This window comes from Sciurus vulgaris (assembly GCF_902686455.1).
Source record: "Sciurus vulgaris genome assembly, chromosome: 13".
NCBI lineage: Eukaryota > Metazoa > Chordata > Mammalia > Rodentia > Sciuridae > Sciurus > Sciurus vulgaris.
Window position 1 is genome coordinate 11,109,518 of NC_136474.1, and position 10,935 is coordinate 11,120,452.

The 10,935-nt window shown below is 40.4% G+C and overlaps 1 pseudogene across 1 annotated transcript; it reads left to right on the forward strand.

The window, feature by feature from the left end:
* The first annotated feature begins 9,115 nt into the window (after positions 1–9,115).
* Positions 9,116–10,126, forward strand: LOC306642655 (E3 ubiquitin-protein ligase RNF152-like; annotated as a pseudogene). Its single transcript has 2 exons — positions 9,116–9,121; positions 9,234–10,126. The product of its transcript is annotated as an E3 ubiquitin-protein ligase RNF152-like (transcript).
* Positions 10,127–10,935: the final 809 nt, after the last annotated feature.

The window sequence follows — 10,935 nt, forward strand, 5'->3', positions numbered from 1 at the left end:
GTGGTACTTCAGGAAGGTATGTATGGCTAGAAGTGGGCCCCTGGCCATGACTTTGGGGTCTATATCTTGTCTATGGTGAGGGAAATGGTCTCTCTCTGCTTCCTGGTGTAAAGCCCTGGCTGCTTTCCTCCTCCATGTCCTTCTGCCATGATATCCTGCCTCACCTTGGATCCATAGCAATAGAGTCAGTCACAGATGGATTGAGAACTCTGAAGTTGGGAACTAAAATAAAAATTTTCTCCTCTAAATTTGCTCTTGTCCACAAGCAAGATCACAACAGCAGAAAAAGCTGGCTAAAACAACTCATTAAGAAATATCAGGAGTTCTCCGGAAGCAGTAGAGGCTATGTCATTTACATACTATTCTAAATGAATGATCTCTTCTGAGATGTGTACCGATGTCCAGATGTATGTGTATATAAATATATGACTTATGGTACCAGTATGACTGATATTCATTTATTCAGTGCTATACAGACACAATAAAATCAGTGATGATGTTAAGTCCCTGTCAGGAAACAGCAAGCTTACAGCTCATCATAAAAAAGAAAGCTTACTGTTCATCAAAAACAATGAGAAAAATCTGAAGATTAGGAAATAAAATGAGACTGGTCATGCAGAACCGGGAGCCTTGACAGGTGGGAAGAGAGGAACAGCAGAAACAAGGGGGCTGTGGAATCACCAGAAGAGAAAATTCAACTCTAAAAAGAAAGATGACAACCAAACCCTAGGTAACAGGTAAAATTTGGAAGGGAAAGAGAGTATGAACAAAGGCCCCAGGAGGACAATTTGGAGGTGCTGGTTTCTAGAAGGCATGGAGAAGACAGGACTTTAGAGCACTGAATGTTCCACAGCTCTTCAATGCTCATTATCACTTCAGATTAGAAAATAAACTGACCTATGGTAATACAATTATTGCAGGAAGCTTGTAAGAGCTTGCAATTTACAGAAGTGTTACTTATTCCAACTCAATTCCCAGCAAAACAGAGCAAATACATGGTAATGATTTCAGTTACCTATTTTTTCTGCAGAAGCTCAAGGAACTATAACTCAAGGAAATTCTCCTGTTCCTTGACATCTATTGGCGCATCTGATTCTACTGATTACACGTCTTTGTAGAAACCACTTTCCCATTCACCTATAGCCAATTCTCAGACCTTCTCCCTTCTATCACCACCCTTTCTGTTATTTTTTTTTATCTTAACAGAAACAGAATTATCAGGGAATAGATTCTTTATGCCATTGCATGATAGCTACTTAATACAAATCAGTTTTTAACTATGAGTCTAGTACTACGCCTTAGGGATTTAATACATTTTGTGTTCATTTCTGTAACAAAGAAAAAATTCCAGTAGATTTTAAACTCTAGAGAGCAACCCTGATGCTTTTTAAAAATTATTCATAGGACCAAAATTAGTTGATTTTATTCTAACTACTCATGAATACCTGCCCCCAAAAGGATACTAAGGTCAAACTGGAAAATAAACTTTCACTTCCTTTTCACCAGCAACTAGATAGCTCTTAATTTTTGAAAATACACAAAAGAGCAATATTTCCCTGGCCTCATCCCCCTCCATAATTAAGAGTGTGTAATCTTAAAATACTGTATAGAGATTTTTCTCTGCCTGAAACAACTATAAAACCTACTAAAAACCAACATAAGCTAAGATATAATCAGCAGCAGATATGCTACTTAGATATGACTAGTTGTCATTGTGAACTGCCAATAAAAGTTTAAATCATTACTCTCTCTGGGTTTCTTCTCAAATATATAGGTAATATTTTATTAACTTCAGTATTTTTCTTATTTTTTTACAATACACGATTGTCACATCTGCTAAACCTAAAACAAATTAAAGTACTATATCATGACACACATCTCATTGATGTATTTTAAGAGACTGTTAAAAGACCAAAAATTAAATGAGCAACTTTAATCTTTCTATACATTTTAGGGCCCTCTTTGTGTTCTTTTGAATATATTAGCATACTATGAGTACAACTGGATCCATTAAAATAATGCTTAATGAAATTGTTCAATTTTGTAAAAATTAAACAGTTGTGAAAGCTACAATTGCAAATTTATCAAAGTATAGAATAGTGACTAAAGCAACACAACCCCTCACTTTTTTGGTTAACAACATAAAAACAAATTTAATATTTTAATACCTTACCAGAAACTTCATATAAAAAGATATTATTTTAGTTTCTGGCTATTTATCCTTTAGACAATTTTCAGTGCACATTATTATTTGCATCACTATTTTGTCATTTTAAAGAAAACTAAGATGACAGTTTTGTAAGGCAATTTCTATAAATTGTCATATCTGCTAAAACGGAAGTGCAAAAAAATCCAAGTTCTTGGATTAAGTACACATGGGTATATGCAGACATCATTATTTAAAAGTAATGGGATCTTGAACAATTTAATCTCTCGGAATACTAATACTAATATACAGAATAGAGAAAATGCTACTACTTTTGGTGTTATGGAAAAGCTACTATTATCAAGAACAAGAGCTAAAATGCTATGGATGTTTTGGAATCTTTTCAAGCACAGTTCCCACATAAAATGCTACACAATTTACACTGACTTCAGACTATACATGCTTAGATGCAGACTGTTGATGATTTTCTCAGTTCTGTTTCCCTTGAAATTTCAGGAAACTAGTACCAAGATGAATGCAACAGTACATCTGTAACAGGCACAATGTAGCCAATAAACCAATGAAGCCTCCAGCTCTCTGCACACAAAATTCAGAATGCAACAGAGATTTGGTTCCTGTCTTAATGGTAAGCAGTATAGCAACAACCTTCCACTTCTGGGTTAACTCTCTGTGACTTGCTTTTCAAAATATTTAAACCAGGTGCTTCTCTCATGCCACCCCCTAATATAAAGCTCTGGGCCACTGGTTTTCTGCTTTACCTTTCTTTCACAAATAAGTCACGGTATATTCAAGGAATTAAATGTTTTTATCTGACCATGTGGTAAATTTATTTAGGAAAAATGTACTCAAAAAAAATGTAAACTCTTTTGTAACCTTCTTTACAAAGTCATCCAGTCACCTGTAAACTGAACATTAAGCTTTGTATAAACAGATCCCTCAGCCTGTTTCATATAAAAGCATCATATCTGGCCTTGGACATTTTGAAATTTCCCCACGTTATGTTTTGAAATACTGGCCTTTTAAAAACAACTGAAAATTGAAAATTTATAAACCAAGCTCAGAATTAAAACAAAAAACTTCACAGTTCTGCATCTTTTAAAAAGAATGAGGTGTGTTAATAAAATTGAGGAATATTTGCAGTGTATTTTTGGCCAATAAAAGAATATACTATATATGAAAAAAAAAATCTGAATGACTAAAACACTTGAAGTCTGGTTACCCAGTAATAAAGAAAATATCAGGGAGCAGGGGTGAGGGCAGGTGATTGCTTTTTTGGCAGCTTCATTTTTTTCTTAAAGAGCAAACAGTACTTTGAAAAGAAAAACTATTCTTGGGGATCCAAGATGGCGGACTAGAGGGTGACTGCATCTCCAGTCACTCCAGATTCCAGGATTCAAGAAGGGGAGGCTTTGAGAGATTCGGACTAAAATAGAACCTCGGGGTGAGTCTCCCCCACCCGGTGAAGCGCTGCCCAGGTGGCAGGCCTGGATTCGGGTGGCTTATTAGAGTAGGGCAGAGCAGCTAGAGTCCTCCCCAGTTAGCCCTGCACACTCCGCACTCCGGCTGTGGGCTCCTCTCACAGGGCCAAATTCTCAAGCATCTCAGAGCAGGCCCCCCAGTGAGAGTATTCCTGCACAGAACCAAGCTTCAAGTCCCTGAACCAGGGTGGCAAATTCCTGCCCACAGGTTGCTTCAGGGACCAGGACAGGGCAGCCAGGGACTTCTCTAAGCAGCCCGCAGGCCGGCCCCCTCCGGCGGGAAGTGCCTTTCCAGGCTAGCTTCTTGGAGCAGACCGCCCAGAGAGAGCCTTTCCACACAGAGCCAGCCACAAGTCCCCAAGCCAGTGGTGACATCCGGCCTGCAAGCAGCCTATGGGACTGGGGCAAGGCAGCCAGAGACCTCTCCAGGCAGACCTGCCCCCTGGGACCCCCCGGCCACAGGCTTTTTCCATGGGGCGATCCAAGATGGCAGACTAGAGAGTGACTGTATCTCCAGTTGCTCCAGAACCCAGGATTCAAGAAGGGGAGGCATTGAGAGACTCGGACTAAAATAGAGCCTCGGGGTGAGTCTCCCCCAACCGGTGAAGTGCTGCCCGGGTGGCAGGCCTGGATTCAGGTGGCTTATTAGAGTAGGGCACAGCAACTAGAGTCCTCCCCAGGCAGCCCTGCACACTCCAGCGGTGGGCTCCTCCCACAGGGCCAGATTCTCCAGCATCTCGGAGCAGGCACCCCAGTGAGAGCCTTCCTGCACAGAAACAAGCTTCAAGTCCCTGAATCAGGGCGGTGAGTTCCTGACCACAGGTTGCTTCAGGGAAAAGGACAGGGCAGTCAGGGACTTACCCAAGCAGCCCGCAGCCCGGCCCCCTCTGGCAGGAAGCACCTTTCCAGGCTAGCTTCTCGGAGCAGACCCCACAGTGAGAGCCTTTCCACACAGAGCCAGCTCCAAGTCCTGGAACCAGTAGTGGGCTAGGGGCAGCTTTCCTTGGAAGCACTGCATTACCAAGTTACTCCAAGACTTCAGGCTACTGAAGGCAGGAAGGTGATACACTGGAAATCTACAGGGACAATATAAGCCAATAGAGGAAATCTGCAATATCACAAAGTCCCACTGACATCTGACCAATATGAGAAAACAAGGGAAGAAAATGTCCCAAACAAACCTAGATACTATATCAATAACACCCAAAGACAGCACAGTGGAAGAAATGTCAGAAAGGAAATTCAGAATGTACATAAATAAAACAATCAGGGAAGCAAAGGAGGAGATGAAAGAACAAATGCAGGCATTGAAGGAGGAGATGAAAGAGCAAATGCAGCATTAAATAATCGCATCAATAAACAGTTAAATGAGTAAATACGGGAAGCAAGAGATCATTTCAATAAAGAGTTAGAGATATTGAGAAAAAAAAAAAAAACAAACAGAAATCCTTGAAAAGAAGGAAACATAAACCAAGTTAAAAACTCCATAAAAAGCATAACCAATAGGATAGAACACCTGGAAGACAGAACCTCAGATATTGAAGAAAAGATATTTAATCTTGAAAACAAAGTTGACCAAACAGAAAAGATGGTAAGAAATCATGAACAGAATCTACAAGAATTATGGGATATCATGAAAAGGCCAAATTTAAGAATTATTGGGATTGAGGAAGGCTTATCAGAAAATTTCCCAAATCTGAAGAATGAAATGGAAAACCAAGTACAAGAGGCTTATAGGACTCCAAATATACAAAATTACAACAGACCCCAACAAGGCACATTATTGTGAAAATAGCTAACATACAAAATAAAGACAGAATTTTAAAGGCCACGAGAGAAAAGAATAAAATTACATTCAGGGGGAAGCCAATAAGAATTTTTTCAGCAGATTTTTCAGTCCAGATCCTAAAAGCTAGAAGGGCCTGGAACAACATTTACCAAGCCCTGAAAGAAAATGGATGCCAACCAAGAATCTTATACCCAGCAAAACTTACTTTCAGATTTGACGACGAAATAAGATCCTTCCATGATAAACAAAAGCTAAAGGAATTTACAAAAAGAAAGCCAGCATTGAAGAACATTCTCAGCAAAATATTCCATGAGGAAGAGATGAAAAACAATGATGCAAATCAGCAATGGGAGGAACTAGCCTAAAGAAATAGCCAAATAAAGGAGAAACCATATCATGTCAAAAAACAAAAATGAGTCAAATGACTGGGAATACAAATCATATCACAATAATAACCCTGAATGTTAATGGCCTGAACTCATCAATCAAAAGACATAGACTGGCAGAATGGATTAAAAAGAAAAATCCAACAATTTGCTGCCTGCAAGAGACTCATCTCATAGAAAGAGATACCCATAGACTAAAAGTGAAAGGATGGGAAAAAACATACCATGCACACGGACACAGCAAAAAAGCTGGAGTATCCATCCTCATTTCAGATAATGTGGACTTCAAGCCAAAACTAGTCAGAAGGGATAAAGAAGGACATTACATACTGTTTAAGGGAAACATAAATCAGCAAGACATAACAGTCATAAATATCTATGCCCCGAACATTGGCTCATCCATGTACGTCAAACAAATCCTTCTCAATTCCGGAAATCAAATAGACAAGAACACAGTAATACTAGGCGATTTTAACACACCTCTCTCACCGCTGGATAGATCATCCAAACAAAAATTGAATAAAGGAACCATAGACCTCAATAACACAATCAACAATTTAGACTTAACCGACTTATACAGAATATATCATCCAACAAAGAACAAATACACTTTCTTCTCAGCAGCACATGGATCCTTCTCTAAAATAGACCATGTCTTATGCCACAAAGCTACTGTTAGAAAATACAAGAAGATAGAGATACTAACTTGTACTCTATCAGATCATAATGGATTGAAATTACAAATAAATGACAGAATAAAAAACAGAAACTTCTCCAATACCTGGAGATTAAATAATACACTATTATATGATGAATGGATAACAGAAGACATCAGGAAGGAAATAAAAAAATTCTTAGAAGTAAATGAGAACAAAGACACATCATATCAAAATCTCTGGAACATTATGGAAGCAGTATTTAGAGGAAGATTTATTTCATGGGGTGCATTCAACAAAAGAAGTAGAAATCAACAAATAAACGACTCAACACTACAGCTCAAAGTCCTAGAAAAAGAAGAGCAGACCAACACCAAAAGTAGAAGACAGGAAATAGTTAAAATCAGAGCTGAAATAAATGAAATTGAAACAAAAGAAACCATCAGAAAAATTAACAAAATAAATAGTTGGTTCTTTGAATAAATAAACAAAATTGATAAACCCTTAGCCACACTAACAAAGAGAAAGAGGGAGAAAACTCAAATTACTAAAATTCGGAATGAACAAGGAAATATCACAACAGACACAAGTGAAATACAAAACATAGTTAGAAGCTATTGTGAAAATCTATACTCCAACAAAACAGAAAACCTCGAAGACATCAACAAGTTTCTAGAGACATATGAATTACCTAAACTGAACGAGGAGGACATACACAACTTAAATAAATCAATTTCAAGCAATGAAATAGAAGAGGTCATCAAAAGCCTACCAACAAAGAAAAGTCCGGGACCAGATGGGTTCTCAACCGAGTTCTACAAAACCTTTAAAGAAGAGCTCATTCCAATACTTCTCAAAGTATTCCATAAAATAGAAGAGGAGGGAAACCTCCCAAACCCATTCTATGAAGCCATTATCACCCTGATACCTAAACCAGAGACACATAAAGGAAAGAAAATTTCAGACCAATACCCTTAATGAACATCGATGCAAAAATTCTCAACAAAATTTTAGCAAACCTCATACAAAAATATATTAAAAAGATAGTACAGCACGGTCAAGTGGGTTTTATCCCAGGGATGCAAGGTTGGTTCAACATCTGGAAATCAATAAATGTCATTCACCATATCAACAGACTAAAAGTTAAGAATCACATGATTATTTCAATAGATGCAGAAAAAGCATTTGATAAAATACAGCATCCCTTCATGCTCAAAACACTAGAGAAAATTGGGATAGTGGGAACATTCCTTAACATTGTAAAGGCCATCTACACTGAGCCCATGGCCAATATCATTCTAAATGGTGAAAAACAGAAGGCATTTCCCCTAAAAACTGGAACAGGGATGCCCTCTTTCACCACTTCTATTCAATATTATACTTGAGACTCTAGCCAGAGCAATTAGACAAACCGAAGAAATTAAAGGGATACGAATTGGAAAAGAGGAACTCAAACTATCCCTGTTTGCTGATGACATGATTATATATTTAGAGGTACCTGGAAATTCCACCAGAAAACTCTTAGAACTCATAAGTGAATTCAGTAAAGTAGCAGGTTACAAGATCAATGCTCATAAATCCAATGCATTGTTATACATAATTGATGAATCTTCAGAAAGAGAAATTAGGAAAACTACCCCATTCACAATAGCATCGAAAAAAATAAAATACTTGGGAATCAATCTCACAAAAGAGGTGAAAGACCTCTACAATGAGAATTACAGAACACTAAAGAAAGAAATTAAAGAAAGTCTTAGAAGATGGAAATATCTCCTATGTTCTTGGATATGCAGTATTAATATTGTCAAAATGGCCATACTACCAAAAGTGCTATACAGATTCATTACAATTCCAATTAAAATCCCAATTGTGTACCTTACAGAAATAGAGCAAGCAATTATGAAATTCATCTGGAAGAATAAGAAACCCAGAATAGCTAAAGAAGTCCTCAGTAGAAAGAGCGAAACAGGGGGTATCGCAATACCAGATCTTCAACTCTATTACAAAGCAATATTAACAACACCGGCATGGTATTGGTACCAAAATAGACAGGTAGATCAATGGTACAGAATGGAGGACACGGACACAATCCCAAATAAATACAATTTTCTCAAACTAGACAAAGGTGCCAAAAATATGCAATGGAGAAAAGATAGCCTCTTCAACAAATGGTGCTGGGAAAACTGGAAATCCATATGCAACAGAATGAAACTAAATCTATATCTCTCACCCTGCACAAAACTCAACTCAAAATGGATCAAGGACCTAGGAATCTAAAATCATAATCTTAAGTGAATACTTCAGAAATTTCTGCCATGTTTAATGTTAAAAATAAACATTGGACAAAAAGCTCCCGCTCTGTGTCCAGCGCCTGGGGCGATATCCAACCTGGGATGCGGAGGGTGGCTGGGAAGGTGGATCGCCACAGGAAGAGCCTGGCGTGCAGGTGGGCTGCAGGTGCTGCCACCGGGCTGCCCACGCTGCCTGCAGCGTGCGGCGGGAGAAGAAGGCCGCCGCCGGCCACAGCGCGCATCTGGCTGAGTGGGGCGGGCGCGCCCGGACTACCCCGCGATGCTACAGTCGCCACCGCCCCTGTAGCCAGCGCCGAGGGGTCAAATGAACACGCCCACGAATGCTAGATGCCTGTGAGCTGCGTGGTACCTTGGAAGCACTGGAAAAAACTGAGCGGAGGCCTGCGAAGACCAGCTCTTTCCCCTTGGCCTTGGCCCCGCGCGTCTTCCCGTGGAGACGGTGTAGCAGGATTCTTTGCTGGAATGTCAGATCTGCTTCAAGTACTATAGCCCCTGGCGAAGGCCCAAGCTGCTGGATTGCAAGCACACCTGCTGTTCGGTGTGCCTCCAGCAGATGAGGACAAGCCAGAAGGACATGAGGTGCCCCTGATGCTGCGCCATCACCAAGCTGCCACCGGGCTTCTCTGTGTCGCAGCTGCCCGAGGACCCTGAGGTCCTGGCCGTCACCGCCATTCTGCAAACTTCCTAGCACACCCAGGTCTTCATCAAACTTCCCAGCAACGGGAGCTACAGGCTTCCCCTGCCCATCTCTAAGGAGCGCACACTGCTGCCGGGAGACATGGGCTGCCTCCTGCTCCCCGGGAGCGAGCAGAAGTCCGTCACCGTGGTGTCCATCCCTGCGGAACAGCAGCCACTGCAAGGCGGGGCTCCACAGGAGGCGGCGGCTGAGGAGCCAGGCCGGGGGGGGGGTGTGGTGAAAAGCTCCACCTGGTTGGGCATGTGCACTGTCATCTTGGCATCCTGTGTCTTGGTCTTCCTCCTGGGCATTGTGCTCCACAACATGTCTTGCATTTCTAAGCGCTTCACTGTGATATCCTGTGGCTGAGGCCGGGTGCCGGGAAGGCTCTTGTGGGGTTGAGCAGGTGTTGGTGACGGGATCCCAGTGAGAAGATGGGGGCAACACTGACCATTGGTGCTGAGCGCTGGCCTCTGGGTTGCCACGTGATTCACCTGAAGACAAACGCCATGGGAGGAAGGTGAAGTCTCAACAAGGTGCCAGGTGAATTGTTCTGAGTGTGGATGGCCACAGCTTTGAAGATGATTGCATGCATCCTCATAATCATGTACAAAGTGGGCTGTAATTTATGAGTTTTCAAGATCATATTATGAGACAGACATTTTCTATTAGACCTTAAACTGTACACATGCATACACTGTGATCTCTAATGCAGTAGATGAAAATAAACATGCTGTATACAAGTAGAATTAAACCTTGAATCCATGTAAAAAGTTAGTGAAGACATACACTGCAGGCTGTTTTTTTTGTTTTGTTTTGTTTTTTAAATGGAACCCAGTCTTCATTTAGTTACTAAGATTTTTTTTTTTTTTCATACAGTTTGAATGGCACCCAAATCAAAATAAGTCAAATGGACCATTGTTTTTTGGAGAAAATATTTGAAAAAGTGTCTCCAGTGTGCTGTGTTTTGTCATGTCCCTTCATTTTTCTTCACTTGTGATTAGAACTTACTATGTGTTTATTAAGCTGAACGCCCAACAAGGAAGCAATAAACCAAGAAATAATGAGAAATGCCTAATCCCACAGGAAACCTGTATGCCAGTTTTTCTCAAGCCATCTCAAAAAATAAGAATTTAAAATGTAAATATTTTGTATTTGTGTGTGTATGTGAGTGTAAGTCGGTTTTTTGAGTCTTTTTAGAAGAGACCCAGGATGAAGACTTCATGGGCATGAAGGAGTGCAGCATCTGAAACAGTGGGCACCTGGATCCTCCCAGTGAGGCGCCCCCTACATGTCACCCCAATGCTCACCCATGTGCTCTGTGTTCCAGTCCTGTGTTTTGTAAGGCACAAGTGGAGAGTAATAAAAGTTTTACTTTTCTCTCAGTTTTGGAGTATTATAAAAGCCACATGTGTTGTTAGCAGTGGCAAAACTGATGGCCATTTCAATAGGCAGTCCACAGTTATTTTTT